We start from the raw sequence: 18,373 nt of genomic DNA on the forward strand, positions 1-18,373 counted from the left end.
GCGCACTGGGTGCGGGGCAGTTTTTCCTGTGCTTTCTCATGACGTGACAGATTTGAGCGCAAACCTTTTTTCCCGCAAAGAGAAAAAAGTCTTGATGCTGACGCTGTTTGGAGGAGAAGTGCAGAGATTTGACTCGCCGGATTTATTTGGCTTTCGGAAGGCCTGGTGAAACGGCTCAAACTGAGCAGAGAGACCAGCGCTGTCAACGATCGTAGCGGAAAAGCTGATCTCATTAGGCAAGTCGGACAGTTCTCTGCATGATGCGTTCTGCATGACGGTCCTCTGGCTGGACACACACACGCAAAACCACCAAGAAACCATACAAGGCTCTCAATGGGATGCCAAGACGGCAGAGACGGTTCTGACTAGATTCACCTTAACGATTCGTGAAGAGTTGCTGCGCTGATCTCACTGGGCTCTACAGCAAAGGGTGAAAGTATAAATAAATGTGCGTGTGCACACGGCCGGGAATCAGCAGGACATGGCCTCACACTCCACAGGACAATAGATCTAAAGTTCGACTTCTGCAAAAACCACCTCGTTTTGGCTCGGCCCTCCACTTTCAGTTTCCCAGAGGAGATGGCAGGGGTCCTGGAAAGCTTCCGTGTCACACTGAGTCTGGGGCCGAGAACCAAGACCAGGACAATGGGAATGGAGTTCAAGGGACGTGAGCTTGGGAGACCCCACGTGGAAACAAAACTATAAACTCTGAAACTCCAGAGCTGAGCTGAGAAATAGAGTCTGACAGAATCTTGCTGCATGCAGAAACAATTAATATTCCCTGACAAGAGTGGTGCAATAGGGATTACAGCGGCTTGGGGACAGATTTTATCTTGAGGGGAGTTAAGCTTGAGGGGGAAAAGAGCCTCGATACTTTTAATTACTGTTCCGTTCAGTGGTAAACCACAGAGTCGGCTCAGGTTTCAGAGGTATACAGTGAGATCACGTCTCAAAACTGTAAACAAACAATGACATAGGGAAGGTGGATCCTCTGCTTCCAAGTTTGCTTAACCGTGACCTTGGCCTAATCTGTCGACTATTGCTAGGTGAAGTCATAAGCAGAGATCAGTATTAAATTTCAAACATTGTGGACACAAACATTATGGATGACCTACTACTTTAGTGTTTTTTTAACAATTTGTATTGTTCATTCAGCCTCAGAAAAAGAGCAAAACATGCTCGTCCTTTTAGGCTACTCGTCCATTTATTTTTATACACTAAAGACATGTGCCTCAGCCTGTTTGTGCAGCAGAAAAAAAACACACACCAGTGTCTATTAGTCATAAATTAGACACTGGAATTTATAAGCCATTTGATGTTCATGCTGCCTCTGGAACCAAAGGCCAAGTTCTCAAAAGCCAAACCTCACAATGAGCAAGCGAGGGCATATTCTTATGCTAATCCCAGTAATTGTTCGGGCTCTTCTTCCCCGAGCTGGTAGGAGATGATTTAGGGTGACAGTGTTGCTTTAAGTGCTGCCTGTAGGGGGTGGAGGGGGATGTCGTAGATCACCACGCTCATTAATCAATTAACACGACCCCCTTCCAGCCACCTGTCCAAGAGCATCGCTTAGCACAACATTCCAAAGCTCGATGACGGATCTAGAAAAGGCCTGAGCATTAATCGTCCATGCTAGCATACCTTCTTTGCTTTTCTTCAGAATTTCATACATTCACGCTAAAAGCTGAAAAGTAAAAACGTTGCCTGGTCACGTAAGGAAACTTAACCTATTCTTTTTACAAACCTTTAGTAGATGCTATAGAAATGGCTTGTTGAGCAATGCTAGCGAAAAGAAAAACACTGTAGGGGAGCTCCTCAAAATTCTTATTATTAGAAATGTACCAAAAGTGAAATCGATGCTAAAATGATATCAAATGAGAAAAACACATTTATACTCTTTATCGTAAAAATATCACGAGTTACAACTCGTTTAAGCCGTAATGAGAATTAAAACGGTGGTTGATTTGAGACGTTATGCACAGCTTATTCCTGTCAACTTCTAATAGTACTCTTTAAGTGTTGCCAGAGTGAGCGGGATTCCCCGCATTCAAGCTGTTTTTAACAAACTTGATGTGAAAAATATTGCTGTTGGAATTATTAATTGAGATTTTCAGTTCCTGGGACTGCTGGTTAGAATAATAATGATCGGGATTTAAAGGAAAAGAAAACAAGAACCGAAACCCAATGAAAGATTTAATCGAAAATTGCATGGCTTGATCTTATATCGTATTTCCGCAATGTCTGCATCATTTTTGGTCCATTTACGCATATTATTAATATTATTAATACATTGTGACCCAAAAAATTTTGATTCACTTGTACTTTAAAAGGAAACTTGAAAGAATAAAAAAACACAGCTTCTCAGTTTTCTGAATTGTCGGCCAAGAACCGTTCACATCGGATCTTTGTTAGTTATCATCCCACACTTTCAAGCTACAGAAATGCTGACCGTGATGGAAAGAAGCGCTGGTGCCCAGACAGAGAGAAAGAGAGAATCAGACAGATGAGGTTCACGCCTCAGCATGATGTTGGCTGAGAATCAGGCAGCGAGGGCGAGAAACCCCTGAAGAGCTGACAACGCTGACATTGAAGGAATCCTCAAGGAATCCTATAGGAGATCACATCTGGAATGAAAAACAAAAAAAAAGCAGACGAGCAAAAAAAAAATAATAAATGATGTTCAGGGGTGGAATGTATGCATAAATCTTAAGACTGGACTCAATTCTGGCTCCTCTGGCTAGATCAAATGTACCGAAATGGTTCAACAAGTGGCTGAGAGCAATTCCGATGTGAATTGCCCTCGTGACGAAACCCTCATTGCCAGGCGGTCTCTTTTCAACAAGCCCCTATTCTCTCAGAATAATAGTGCACTCGCCAGAAAACCACACTTCAGCTTTTGTGTAATTCAAAACCACTCTTTGAAATTGGCTGAAACGGGGTGCGATCTTCAAACACCCGGTGAGGAAACATGAAGACAGCACATTTTTAAAATAAGGACAAGCAGCAGGTTTCAAGACTTTCAAGGTTTAGAGTCCCACAAAATGGTCAGCGGTTCTGAAAGCAAGATCCGGGGTTTATGGTGCGGGGAGTGTAGTTATAACTTAAGGGAGTGAAGTATAGTGCAGCTGTAAAGGAGTTGCAGTCTTTATTTCCACCTGCAAGATGATTCGCTACGAGGCCGTGGTGGCCCCGATTCTGTGGTCTAAAGTTTCAAAACTGACTACATGACAAACAGCTGCAGACTCCGGACTCCCGCTTGCTGCCGCAGCTGCGAACGTGTCGCAATGCGAACGCAACCTTTTGCAATTTCAAAAGTCTTACTTTCGGGATCATTAGAGTTTCTCCATTTCCCTAAAAGAGCTTAAGAGGCCTGAAGAGCAGCAACTTTGGCAAAAGGTGAACAACTCCCGTTTCTACATCGATCAACAAGAACTCCCCTCCCGAGCAGAGCTTTCTGCAACTGGAAGCAAGCTGCGCAGCCGTATCAGCAACCCCGCTGAGGATTCTCACACATTGGATTGTGTAAACTTCCGTCAACAATCGAGGCCACGCTTTTTTTTTTTCCTTTCTTCAGAGAGGGAACTCTTTGAAATCGTTGTGAAATGCCACAAGATGTCAGGCAGGAAAGAAATAAAATAAGGAAAAAGATTTCTGATGATGGCATTCTTGCTGGTTCTTGTCCAGCTAAAGTTATCTCTCCTGTGAGAAACTTAAACCATGCAGCACTAGTGGGTCACGGGTCAGGACAAGCAAAGCAAGGCAGACCCAGCAGAGACGTCCAATTTACTAAAGAACTTGCCTCGCGAGCATGAAAACCGTAACGTAAAGTTAAGAGAGCCAAACCCGGACCCGAGCCAAGTTCAGAAACAAAGTGCATTTGCATAACTCTTTGTTACTACAGGAAGTGAAGATATGAGGCATCTGGGGCCAAAAGCAAACAAAAAATACTTTTTTTATTTCTGCAAGCTGACACCATGATACCATCAGGAATTTGAATATCTTACACTCTTGCATCCTGCTGACTAATCTAAGATCGAATTCTCGACTGAACATACAGAAAGAGAACATATATACACTCTACCTGCTAAAGACAACACGAAAACAAAACTGTCCTGTTTGTAACCTAGCTTGATTGCGCTAAATACATTTACACATTCACATTGCAAATTAGCAATGGCAACAAACCAATATGCAGTATCTGTATCAGTACTGAGTCAAAACCAGCAAGAAATAGTGGATCGGATACATAGAAGAAAACACATCGGATATCAGATTCTGCAAGAAATACAGGCTGTAATTGGAATTTTGGAGACTGGAAAACTTTACTGGGCTGTTTTTTCTTACATCTGCAATTTATTATATTTACAAAAGATATTTGTGTGTGAAAGAGTTTAACTGTGAAGTGCCTCGGATACAATTAAATTGATAACTTAGTAGTTTTTAAAGAAAACAATATAAAATGGATATCTGGACTGGTTGAGCCTCAGGGTTTAAGTACAAGTACCCTTCCCCAACCCAACACCCAGTCATATTTCACCACCACCTCCCCCACACCACCTTACATTTCACCTCCACTTTTGCTATACAGTCAAACCCCCAACTTCGCGGTTGGGAACTCGCAGCTCGAAAAATCGCAAATTCACTGTACTCAGTTTTGTTTCACCTCCCCCTCTTCCAGTCACAATTATCCTCCCCTGTCCCCAAACTCAGATTTCACCCTTTTTATAGAAGTAGTAAGCCTTTATTTGTCACATATACACAGTGAAATTCTTCCATATCCCAGCTTGCTCAGGGTATGCGTAGGGGAGCACAGAGGGTTATGGGTGGCAAAAGTTTGGCGATACCAGGGCTTGAACCCTGACCTTCCGATCAGTAACCCAGAGGCTTAACCACTAAGCTACCACTCCCCCTTGATACACCGAGGCACATTTCACCTCCACCTCCTTCACACCCAGTTATGGTTCACCTCCCCTCTCCCAGTCACATTTACACTGCCCCCCTGCCCCACACACAGTCACATTTCACCTCCACCTCTGCCACATCCAGTCAAAATTACCCCCCCTGCCCCCTTATTCAGTCATATTTCACCTCCACCTTTGCCACGCCCAGTCATATTTCACCTCCACCTTTGCCACGCCCAGTCATATTTCACCTCCACTTCTGCCACACCCAGTCACAATTAACCTCCTCTGCCCCCTTACTCAATCACATTTCACCTCCACCTCCCCAACACCCAGTTTTGTTTCACCTTCCCCCTCTCCCAGTCACAATTACCATCCCCTTACCCCACACCCAGTCACATTTTACCTCCACCTCCCTCACAGTCATAATATTTTTATCTCCCGGTCCTCTACACCAGTCCCAGGCATTCAGATTTAGTCGGACCCAAAACAGACGGCAGTGGCATCATGCAGGTTCAAGCTCAGTCGATGACGTTGGACTCCTCCTTTGAAGGTTGTGGGCCCTAAACCCTCAACTTCCTTAATGCCCTTTCTGAAGTAGCGCTGGACCAGGGCATCAACCAAATGCTGTATATGTAAGGAGAATGCTTGGAATGTATAACTATTGTTGGAGTCTGACTTTTCTGCCACCTGTTTTCACCGCTGCTTCATTTCACTTAACAAAAAGGTCATTATTTTTTTATGTTAAGGATGTAACATGCATCATTGTCTGTATATCTTCATATATTTTCAAAACTTTCTAAAAGATTTATGAATCATAACAAATATTTTGCAATTAAAATCACAATTTATTACGCTGTTCACGGTTGTCTTTTATTTGAACATATTTGCAGCTTATACATTTTCCTTTTGCAAGCAGGTGTACTGATACATTTACTTCAGCTTTAATTTGAATAGAACTTAAATGCAATTATTACAATATTAGTTTTAATTAAATATTTTTTTAATGTATATTCCTTTTAACAAAAAATAATTCGTGATTCAAAACTAATCATTATTGGCCCCCCTGCGGTACCACCAGGGGACCCCCGGTTGAAGACCCATGACTTGATATACAGTGGAACCTCGATACTCGCAACCTTGACACTTGCGAATGCGATAGTTGATTTGGAACCGGACAAAGAGTAATTCGAGTAAATCTGATAGTTCACGAGAAGTTGCGAGTTTGTACTAATAAATTACATAAAAATGTTTGAAGGAACCATCAAAAGGAGAGAGTCAAAACCTCATGATTTTTTGTTACTCGCGAGGGGTCGTAGAACGTAACCCCCACAAGTATAAAGGTTGCACTGTATACCTTAATATGTATAAACTTATATTTTATTTTTTATTTCAACTTTATGGTAATCTTTTACTGTAAACACCTGCAATTAAACAATTTCTCAGTTGGATCAATAAAGAATTCTGATATTGGTATTTAATACTGTTTGAAACGCTGATCAACTCCCCACCCACCTGAGGGGTCTGTTTCCCACTGCCTTATAAAACTGTTACATTTCTGTTTCACGTTGTCTTTTACGCAGCCAGGTTGAAGTTGGTGAAGAAACTGCACCGAACTGCAAGATAACAAATTAAAGTGGCCTTTAAGAAACCCCCCCCCATCCCATCCCAACAGGTTTTACAGCTGCATTGCCGGACTGGGATCAAAGGTCAAACCCAGTGACATTTTCAGGGCCAAAGGGTGATGAGTAGCATTTATCACAACTGAGACATTCTCTGCAAATAAATTACCCCGGCAACCAGCTGAAAGACCTTCAACATTGCTGTCTTGTCAACCTTGGATACTAATGAAGACCTACTACTGGAGGTGCTCTATACAGTGTGTGTGTGTGTGCGTGTGTATAGCGCCGAGAAGCCAACAAGCCGAGCTGGCACCATCCATTGTAGCTGTTGCTGAAGAGTTACGTCAGGGAGGGAGGTTTTTCTTTTCTTTCTTTTTTTTTTTAATGATCATGGGCTGGACTAAATCAGCTCCAGATGCTGGCGCGCAATCAGACTACTGGCACGTCACGCATCTTTAAAAGCTGTTAAAATTACATTAAGCACACAATGGTCCAGGCCAAAATAAAGAGAGTAGGAAAAAAGAGCTGGAAGTCAAATAACCATGTATGAGGTATGTTTACCGCAAATCCGAATTGACCGATTCCAAAACTTTGGCCACTGGGCAGCGACGGCTCTCGGAACAAAGGTTGTTTGTGCACAAGTTGCAGAAGAGGCGAGTTACAACACTGAAGCCTTCACTAAGGGCTAAAGGACATGGACATGCCGTTCCCCACTTACCCATTAACAGCTGTTTATAGCTGGGATGGTCCTTGGTGGAATGGAGAACAGCTTCTACAATATCTCGGACAATAGGGTATTTTTTTTCTTATTTAATAAAAAACAAGGGGGAGTGATATCGTGAAAGTTTTCCAGACAACACCTCGGGAGTACGGAGACCGAAGGGAAAAAGCGTGCATGCTAACTTTGGAAAACAGAAGAAATCTAAGAACAAAAAAGCAGTGCACAACGGGCATCTTTCACGTTGCCTTTACGACTCTTCCACTTTCAATCAGCCACAAATGTTCAGTCAGGGGAAACCATAAACCAAAATCCGTCGCTGCTCTGACAACACGCGATGAAGCACTGCATTTGTGAAAACACATTTGACCCAAAAAAAAAAAAGAAAAAAAAAAAAAAAAGAAAAAAAGTTTGCAGTGTTTTCCCCAATGAATGGAATCCACATGATGGATTTTGCGCGTTGTGAAAAACTCGTTAACGAGTGATTTGTTAACGCTGATCTCCGGTTGCCATGGGTTTCCCATTTGGATGTGCAGCTCCTTCCGTCGAGACGCGAAGTTAATGGGAATTTAAAAATGAAAAACGTTGCCGGGTTTTTGACGGATGCGTTTTCGAAGGCGTTCTGCGCGAGGAACGCGACAGACAGACTGCGAGATGAAATAAATGAACGGGTGATGGTGGGAGGCCTCGGGGATGCTTTTTCACCGAGGAGAGCTTGACTTGTGGGAATACGCCTCTTCGTGCCAAATGTAAATGTTTCTACAAAATTAGGGTTTGAAAAATTCACGATCAGCAGGGTGGACGGCCACCTGTTGCAAGGGGACACGTTAATCTCTGGTGCTTAAGTAGAAATATCGACTTTTTATAACGTTTGTTCATTTGCACACACCCTTTCCAAGTTTCCGAAGCTTTCGCAAGGCTCTTTTTTGTGAATATTGTTTTTTTTTTGTACATTCAGCAGCCACAGAGCAAAAATAACTGTATCTTTCAAGCGCAGACAAATTGTGTGTGCGCTTATTTGCAACCAAAGAAAACGTTCGCCCTAATATATAGTAATACGGTATGGAGTAAAACACACCTACGATGTCACCTGAGGTTAAAAATAACGCATGGGGATCGGATCCCACACAGCAAACACAAACCAGCAAATGCGTTACCTCAGGGCCGGAGTCAGCACATTTATTGGGCACGGGGGCCCCGAACGGCACTCCAGGGACGTTCGCTACACTCGGACCTGAGGAAAACGTGGCTCCTCGGGAGGAAAATGAGGCAATTTTTAACTCCCCAGCTCTCGGCTATAATGGCTGTGGTCAATGGAGTGTGTGCGGCCGGCGCTCGAGCGCAGGCGATACGGAAGCGGGGGTTCATAAATTACGAAACATTGCAGGGACGAGGTCTAATCACCTCTGCGCTGTCACCTAGCAGAAGGGGGAGCTGGTTTAATTTACGCCGACACATCCGTCACTGCTCAAGCTCATTTAATTCACGCTAGCTCTCCGACTGTGGGGGAGCTTCAGTGCTACGTTTCTGTGGCTCACCGCTATTTCGTTTGGTTTTGATCCCCCCCAAGGCCTGATGTGTCTCATTAATGGCCTCTTTGGTACCTCCTACAGAGAGTCAGAGGGGAATTTTGGAAATGTGCGCTCAACAACGATACAAAGAGCGATTCGGAATTGAATTAGCAATATGCAAAAGCAGTTGAACATTGTGACTGCCTATGATATAATCTCCAGACCAGCCAAACAGCTCAGTGCTGTACTTCTGCAGCCCTGTCAGAGGAGACGCTATATATTGATATACAATTTTTTTTTTTTTTTACCTAGAATGGACTTGCTGGTTCTTTCAGAAAGTACACAATGGAAAAACCTTAAAAAGCAATAAATATCTTGATGCGCTCATGTATTCGACCATGTTTGTTATTAAGGGCAAGAAGTTTCTGTTATCCGACCAATCCAAATGACCTAAACGTGAATTCTAGAACAAATTTACCTCACTGTTGCCAATATTTGTTTATTATCATACAGGGGCGGATCTACCAGAGTGGCAACTGCCACACAAAGAAAAAGCATATGTTTTTCGGTAGCTTGCGTCTTCAGGATTGTCCGAACTTTTGACGTCATGTGACAACAACGCATTTGTCCGTCGCTATGCTCATTTAAATGTTGTTACTGCGTACTTGTGTGCTTTTTACTTGCGGAAGCCAGTACTTAATACACTGGGACTTTGTATCTATATATAAAATCTGTATTGTTTGTTGTTGCTTGGTAAATTAAATTTGGCATAGACTTTACAGGTTTGTCTTTCCAATCCAGATATCATGTTCAGTTCCCCAGTGTATACACAGATTATGTAAATCATTCCTTAAATCTACACAAACCATGCAAGGATGCTTGCTTCAGTGTTGCAACCCCTCATAATTGTCATGCCACCCCATAAATCATTTTCTAGCTCCACCCCTTGTTTTCATACATGGAAAAATGTGTTCTTTGAATAGTTATGGGATCCTAACAGTTTTTTTTCTTTTTTTTGTTTTCTGAAAGGGAAACATTATGTTTTTGGGTTCACCACAGAACATTGTTTTTCCTCCAAATGGACAAGTGAAAACCTTTGAACCTTATGATTTGTAGCTATAAAGGAAAACGCGACCACACTTTTTCTGAAACTTGTTAATGACGCGTCAGCTGCGACATCCTCGTCAACGACGTCGCCTTTTGAATGTGGTGTTTAAAGTTTTGGTAATGCGCTTGTTTTCAGGCTGCTTTTATTGCCCCGATCTGGCAACCCTTCCTCCAATTTCATGAGGCAGCACTTTTCAGAATCAGACACTCGCTGTCTCAAGTGCCTCCGTATAAACGATTTCATTTGTGTCTCGCTGCGACTTTTGAATACGCGCTGCTACATCAACAAGGCAGAAGGTTACAATAAAGTTGTGTAATGTGTGCGGTTTTGGAATTATCCAAGTTGTGAAAGTTTACTGAGGACATCTGGCAAGTGCTCAGTGCAAAACAACGCCGCTTTCTTTGCTAGCCTGCAGTTTTACTTATAGCGCCTCTCAGCAGGACAGTAACTACAATACTGTAAAATCCAGAACCAGCTGTATCCTATTCTAGTGAGAGGAGTTTCTCTGGAGGTGGAGACTTTGCAGTGATTGTTTGAGGGAAGACAAAGTGCCAATACTTGTATCTCCAAAAAAAAAGAGAAGGGTCAAGTGCAAGAATCATCACAAACTAACTCAAATGAACTGTAGTGCATTTGCCATAAATTTAGTATCTCAAGTGGTGTTTGAGCCATGGAGCACTTGGTATTTTTTAGGTATAATAGACACCTTACGGCTTTTAACTCAACTCTCCATTTGAAACATCTCCATGCGCTCGCTTCAGATTGCGAACCCATCTGATGCTCAGACTCCACACACTCCACCCACACACACACACACAGACAAAATGAAGATAAAACACAATAGAACTCAAGCGGCCCTCGAGGCAAGGAGCACTTTCAGCAAATTAGCAACAAATTGAGAGGGAGAAAAAAAGAGGAGAACGAGAATCCTGGCTGAAGTGGAAGGAGAGGAGGGTGTAACAAGATAGAGAATGGTGATGGGAGGGAGGGGGGGTGGTGTGAATCAGATTTTCTATGACAATGTGCTTAAGATTGCTGTTTCAAAGGAAGAGCAGATCATCCGTCAAAACTAATGGTGCTGTCCTGCCGAAGAAAAGCAACAGCCCAATGGAGGCCATTTATTAAAGGGAAGGTGGGGGTGGAGAGGAGGGGGGTTGGAAGAGGTAGGTGCTGTATTTACAGCCTTGAACCAGTACCCAAGATTATTATACTCCCAATCTTTATATAACAACTCCAATCCCAGTCCCAGAACACACCAGTACAGGGTGGGGGGATAAATACATTTAGGTCAGATCAGTGAATATATTTTGTAAAGTGCTGAAGCTTCTGCAGCTCTGACTGCCAGGCCTGAGCAAGACCAAGGGGGGGTACACAACACCGATACACAATAAAATAAAAGCCTCTTTCACTACAAAAAGGTCACCGGGTTCAGTTACGGTATGATTAACTCCAGGGGCAGGAAACAGGCGCTTTTTATAGCCGCGGACTCTTGATATGTGTAATGATACTGTAATGTAACTGGGGTGAATTACAAAACCACGTCAGCATTTTCACAACAAATAAAATGCTGGACAGCTTGTTCCAGTCAGGATGCTGATAGCAGGGAAAGGATGTGAGGCCAAGAGCTGCAACGCTCAATCGTTATTATGATTATGGCCTATTTCTTCCCAACTGCACATGTGGGTATTTTCTTTTTCAATTCGACCAGAAGTTGAAGGGCCCTTCCTGAAATAATATTACCATCGGGTTGCTGCAACGACTTACTTCCTACCAGTTTCTCTCCGGTTAATGTCAGCACCAGAACTGTCAGAACTCCCAGCATCCCAACTCTGTTCCAGTTTGGTTTGTCATCAGATCTGAGGACGCTTCTTCTGTCCCGCAGATAAAAGTCAAGTATCCGGGAGTTGGCCCGGGAAGCACCTGACGAAAGAGACCACTTGGCAGGAGAGACCTCATTTACAGTAAGCGCCAGTGAGAGTTTCGCCAAATGGGTTGCAGAAAGCGGCGCGCCCCCTTTAAGAGCAAGGTTGAGACGAGGCAACGGAGTTATCCTATCTCTCTGACCTAGTTGCTCCCTCTCCCTTCTCTCATCTCTCTATTCTTCATCTTGCCGGGATCTGTGCTGTCTGACACGCGAAAACTTTAATACCTTCAAAGGCGTCGGAGAAATAGCCATGAAAAAATGGGGTGGGGGTGGGGGGGTGTATAAAAAGAAAGCCTTTTGCTATACAGTCGGGTCCTGGTGAGGACTCACTAATGGCAGAAGAGCATCAGCATTCACCGGGGCATCCGCACTCGTCTCTAAGGAGCATCACAGGAACTTAACTTCCCAATCCTGCCTTTCATTCACAATCTCTCTGCACTTTTCAGGTCTTTCCCACACTCCCCTTTCTTCGTTCAGGAAAGCCTTAGGGCAAATCACAAATCAGTGCGGAGAAACCGAACTGCCGCAACCTCGCGGTGCTGTGACCGCTGCATTAGCCACAATGTTCATTTGATGGAACTTGTTCATCTGGGTTTGTCTCGAGGAATACAAGACAGGTTACAGCAATGAGAATTAAGCCGTGTCCACACTGACATGTTTTCGTTTGAAAAGGCATATTTTCCACTTCGGTTTAAGACGCGTTTTCAATCAATGAATCAATTTCAAAGAACCGGAAGGTAAATAATCGGAGATAAGGCGGAGATAAAGCTGGTTGTGGTACGATTTGCGCATGTGCAGTACAGGGACGTAAGCGTTTTCTGATGTTTCAGTGTGGATGAGCAACTTTTGGGAAACGGTTGAAAATAAAAGTGTGAACGCGGAGCGGTTTTCCAGGCGAAAACGCCGTTTTCAAATGTATCCGGATTAGCAGATTAGAGGTAGCCTTAGTATTGCAAGTGTCCGGGTGTGTTTGTGATCATATGATTACATGGTTTTTACATTTGCAATGTATTCACGAAGTCTTGCCCCTAAAAGCCTGGGGATCATTACAATGCAGTGCTCATAAACGTCTTGAAAGGCTCGGGCCATTACATTACGAACAAACTCCTTTACTCTTTCCAACCACGCCAACTGTGGAAGAATAACGGCGGCCCGTTATGGAGCATACGCTTAAACATGATCGCTTCTCCGAGCCGGACGACGGAAGCTCTTCTTGGCAAATGAGGTTTTACGCCTCTGCATGCCACAGCTCGGTTCCTCAGCCCTAATTTGTCCGTGTGGTTTGGAACGATCTGCTTGCCTCGTTTGGTCTGACCACATCAACATTATGCCTGAACAAGTGGGAGGCTCCTGGCAGCCGTGTACCAGTCCAATAGCATGGCACATGGCTGAGGGCTCTCCAAAAACAGAGCCTGCTTGCTTCAGAGCCAGACAGCCTCCATAAAAAGATTCCACATTCTGACTCCAGATCTAATGCAATCTAAAAACAGTGTGTACTTTTACAGTGAATCTGGTCCTGGAGCTAAGATTTGAAAGAAACAATGACTGATTTTTTTTCAGTGCCAACATCACAGCCTTCAGGCAGATAACTTTCTCTCGAAACAGAACCTGTCTCCACAGATAACATGCTTCTGAAATAGAACCAGTCTCAAATGATAATGTTCTGCAGAAACAGAACCAGTCTCCAGAGATAACTTCTACAGAACCAGCCTCCAGAGATTATGTTCTCCAGAAACCGAACCAATCTGCAGAAATAGAACCCGTCTTCAAAGCGAATTATATTCAGAAACTAAACTTGCCTCCAAAGCTAAAGTCCTTCAATAACAAAACCTGTCTCCCATAAAAACACTCTCCATAAACACGACCTGTCTCCAAAGCTCCCTTCAGAATCTATAGAGCTAACATTCTCCCGAAACAGAACCTCTGTCTGCCGATAACGTTCTCCAAGAATAGAGCCTGTCTCCAAATCTAAAGAAACAGATTACAGTTGATATTATCCAGAAACAGAATTTGCCTCCAAGCACAACAATCTCTGGAAACAGAACCAGAGCATCTCGAGAGTTAAGAGCTTTCCAGGAACAGAGCCTGCTTGAAACCCAGCCAAACATACATAAAAAATGCCTTTTTGCAAAGGTGAATACCGAGATAATAAATAGCTTTTAGCATGACCTGTCTTAAAAGCTTTTAGACATTAAGTTAAGGCTCCTCACAAACAGAACAGTCTCCAGATATATCGTCTTCCAGAAGAAGAAGCAGTTTTTTTCTAAAAACCAAAATCTGCTTGCTTAGCATGTTCTCCCGAAGCTCTCAAAGCCTACTATCTTTAAAGCGGGTACCTAGGAATAACATCCTCTGGAAACAAGGCCAACTTCAATTAGAGAGGAACGACCACCAGGTTTCCTGAAGAAGAGCGCTCAAGAAACAGCACCCGCCCTCAGAGTTAACGGTCTCCAAAAACAGAACCTGCGTTCTTCCGAAACCCTGGTCTTCAAGCCTGTTTTGAAACAGCACCTGATTTAGACTCGAGCAACCTGCAGAAACAGTCCTCGCTTCCAGAGCCGCAGCTGTCCAGAACAAGGACTGGCTTTCTTCATTATATACAGTATGTCCTTCAGAAACAGAGCCTGTTTTTCCTCCAAAAAAGATGAAGCCATGAAGCCAGGTTCCTTCAGAGCCTAAACAACTTCTACGAACTGCTTCCAGAGAAGCAGGCTCAGGAAACAAATCTTTGACTTTGGGAATTTATAGGAAGTTATTTGTAGAATATTGAAGATTCTCAACAACCATTTGAAGGGTCCAAGTTATCTTTACTAATGAATTCCATACTCACACCAAATGACCGTGATGCTTCACTCAGAAAAAGACCAAAGTTCAGGAAGTCTCACTCATGAAGAAAGTAGACTCTGGACAGAATTAGCTCTTGGTACAGGTTTGTTCTGGAAAAAGTGAGCCGATGAGACCCAGGGGGTCGGAAGTTTATGCTACAAAAACGTGTATAGCTTTGGATCTTTTGACTTGAGTCAATTAACGACCGATCCACAAATCCCAAACAGGTTTCCCTTGTACATCAAACGTACATTTGACAGTTCGACAACATCAAGACCTAGAATGGTGACACAGCGCTACGCTTAGCCCCAACAACAATAGCACCATTGTCACGATCACAATCCGGCACATTGTACACACCACGTTGACACACTCCGGTCCTTTACAAAACACTCGGAAAAACGGCCAGTCTTCTGCCCGTCCTCTTCCAAAAAACAATCTGTTCCAAGGACCATGTGGAGAGAAAAAGAAGTTAAATAAACCATCAGAAACTCTGAAAAAGAAATAAATACTGTTTGCCAGGAGATGTTGAGTCACTATCAGGTTTTCTTTTTTTTTTCCTCTCTTGGTTTTTCCATTCCTTGTTCTGGCATTCATCTCTAAGGAAGTTTGGGAAAAGTGTTTTTTTTTTTGTTTTCTGAGGGAAATGGTGTGTCAGAAGAATCAATTGTTGAGATGGAAGAGGGAATACGACCGGTCGTTTTTCAGTTCTCGTTATAGGAACGTCCTTTATTTATTTGTATTTTTTTTATTTATTGTTAAACACAAAAACCGGTAGCTAATTATCCGATTGCTATTTACATTTACGCCATTTAGCAGACGCCCTCATCCAGAGCGACATACAAAATTGCTTTGCGTCTTTATAAACGAATAGATCGACAGTCGTTTACTAGGTTAGAAACTTAAAATACCATCAGCCCAAAACTCTTTTGAGAGGAATTCTAGAAAAAAAAGTGATATATACAGTAATCACCCATTTATCGCCGTGGTTATGTTCCAAAACTGCCCGCGATGAACGAAAAACCACGATAAACAAACTATAGAGTTCTGTAGCAGCGTAGCCTATGCGTAGTTTCTCTGCTTGTTTATTGGTCGAAGTGTCCAATGATGTCAAAAAGGAGGCGGAGTTAAGGATACACGTATTCTTTACTTTCTGTACTGTATTTAAATTTTACTTTATACAGTTCTGTAGCAGCGTAGCCTATGCGTAGTTTCTCTGCTTGCTTATTGGTCGAAGTGTCCTATGATGTCAAAAAGGAGGCGGAGTTAAAGATACATGTATTCTTTACTTTCTGTACCTTATTACATTTTTAATTCGTTTTATAATTCAGAATTATTTCTACTATTTCGATTAGTTACCTGGCAAACGCAATTCCGCGCTAAACAAATATAATAAGAAATATAAACAGCCACAATATTTGTCAAACATAGATATATAACTGACTCCGTTCAATGTTTATAACGATAAAAAATAAATCGTTCTAAGTGTCAACTACAAGCAATTGCATAATTTAACGGCACCACGTTAACCGCGGACCCTCCACGATCTATCAACACGACCTTGAGCGTGTTGTGACGTCATAACTCCGCACAACCCATCAAATCTAATCCCGTGTACTGGGGTTCAGGATGGGGTTTCAAATTGAAACGATGAGAAATGATCACCTAGGAAACGCAAACGGCGCAAATCGGAAGTTGCGAGTAAAGAAGAGAAAAGAAGAAGAAGAAAAAAAAATTCATGAATACCTGTGAGCTGTAACCTGTTGGCTCCGCCCACCGGCGTCTCGCGACCTGAGGAAGTTCCTGCGCGTCGGCTCGTTTCTGACGCGCTTTTGCAGTGAGGATGATGAGGACGAGGATGTGCAGGTCGTGCAGCTGTTTTCTTTTTTTTTTTTTTTTGTGCTCTGTGTGTGAGAGACAGTGTGTGTGTGTGTGTGTGTGTGTGTGTGTGTGTGAGAGAGAGAATGTGTGTGTAAAACCCTCCTCGTGCACAAGTGACCTCCAAACGAGGGGGCGGAAAAGCAGCTTCAGTAACGGCGCGACTCGGACGGTGAGGCGGTAAGTGGGGACGGAGCTTAGCGCGAGGAGAGGGAAGCGACAGCGGCCATTTGGAGTCACGTGCCTGCGCTTGCAAGTGTGTGTGTGTGTGTGTGTGTTTGTGTGAGTGTGTGTGAAAGAAATGACCCCGCCCCCTCCTCTCCGTTTCCTCTCGCACAGCGCCGGTCCGTCTGGCAGGGGGAGTGTCCCCGTTAACCCTTGTGTCAGATTCTGGAGGTTACATAACGTCCTCACATCTCCAGTCTTGTTCCACCATACTGCGGTTTTCAATCCCTCAACCTTTTCCGGTTCTCGTGAATATTCTCCTTAGCTCCAAACCCAGAAACATGCAGCGAACTATTCCTTCTTTTATTTTGTCCCCAGAAAAAAAAGATGACACACACACCCTCGTGGAGGTCACGGCACCAACTAGGGGCGTGGCTTTATTCGACTGACAACCTCTCCTAACGAACCTTCTTAATTAAAAAACATTTTCTAATATTTCGTTTTATGTGTTTGACCATGATACACCCTGAAATTTTACACGTGACATCACGTGTCCAGATGTCCACGTAATACACGTGTCCAGATTTTTACGTTAACTAATACAATGCTAATGAATTAATTTGTGGAACGTTCCTATGTGGACTCACCGAACTTTTTTTAAACACATGAAAATGACAAAAACAAAAACTAACAGGTGAAATTAAAAAAGAAATATAACTACTAATTATAAATGCATATTAGATTAATATATAATATATATTTATACATCTTCTTCTTTGGCTTCTTTCGGCTTCTCCCATTAGGGGTCTCCACAGTGGACCATCCGTCTCCATACCCCCCTGTCCTCTACATCTGCCTCTTTCAAACAAACTACCTGCATGTCTTCCCTCACCACATCCATAAACCTCCTCCTTGGTCTTCCTCTTTTCCTCCTTCCTAGTGTCTCCATCCTCAGCATTCTCCTACTGATATACCCCATGTCCCTCCTCTGCACATGTCCAAACCATCTCAATCACACCTCCCTCACCTTGTCTCCAAAACGTCCTACATGCGCTGTCCCTCTAATAAACTCATTTCTAATCCTGTTCATCGTCCTTACTCCCAACGAACATCTCGACATCTTCAGCTCTGCTACCTTCAGCTCCACCTCCTGTCTTTTATTCAATGCCACTGTCTCTAATCCAAACAACATCTCAGGTCTCACCACAGTCCTATAAACTTTCCCTTTCACTCTCACAGATACTCTTCTATCACAAATCACTCCTGCTATCACTCTTCTCCACCCACTTCACCCTGCCTGCACTCTTTTCTTCACTTCTCTAACACACTCTCCATTACTTTGCACTGTTGACCCCAGATACCTGAACTCCTCCACCTTCTCCACCTCTTCTCCCTGCAACCGCACCCCTCCACTGCCCTCCCTCTCATTCACACACACTACTGACTTTCATTCCCCTTCTCTCCAGCGTGTACCTCCACCTCTATAGGCTCTTCTCCACCTGTTCCCTACTCTCACCACAAATCACAATATCATCCGCAAACATCATGGTCCACAGAGACTCCTGTCTGACCTCGTCCTTCAACCTGTCCATCACCACTGCAAACAGGAAAGGGCTCAGAGCCGATCCTTGATGCAGTCCAACGTCCACCTTGAACCAGTCTGTCGTTCCTGCTGCACACTTCACTGCTGTCTCTCCTAAACATCTCCATGCTTCTACCA

The 18,373-nt window shown here is 43.4% G+C and overlaps 1 protein-coding gene across 2 annotated transcripts in view; it reads right to left on the reverse strand.

Moving 5' to 3' along the window:
- Positions 1–17,011, reverse strand: part of raraa (retinoic acid receptor, alpha a) — an 85,740-nt gene extending 68,729 nt beyond the window's left edge. For both annotated transcript variants that reach the window (XM_083557143.1, XM_083557144.1), the window contains exon 1: positions 16,357–17,011. The gene's annotated coding sequence lies outside the window, so the exon portion shown is untranslated. The remainder of the gene's footprint in view (positions 1–16,356) is intronic.
- Positions 17,012–18,373: the final 1,362 nt, after the last annotated feature.

The sequence above is a fragment of the Silurus aristotelis genome (assembly GCF_946808225.1).
Source record: "Silurus aristotelis genome assembly, chromosome: 12".
NCBI lineage: Eukaryota > Metazoa > Chordata > Actinopteri > Siluriformes > Siluridae > Silurus > Silurus aristotelis.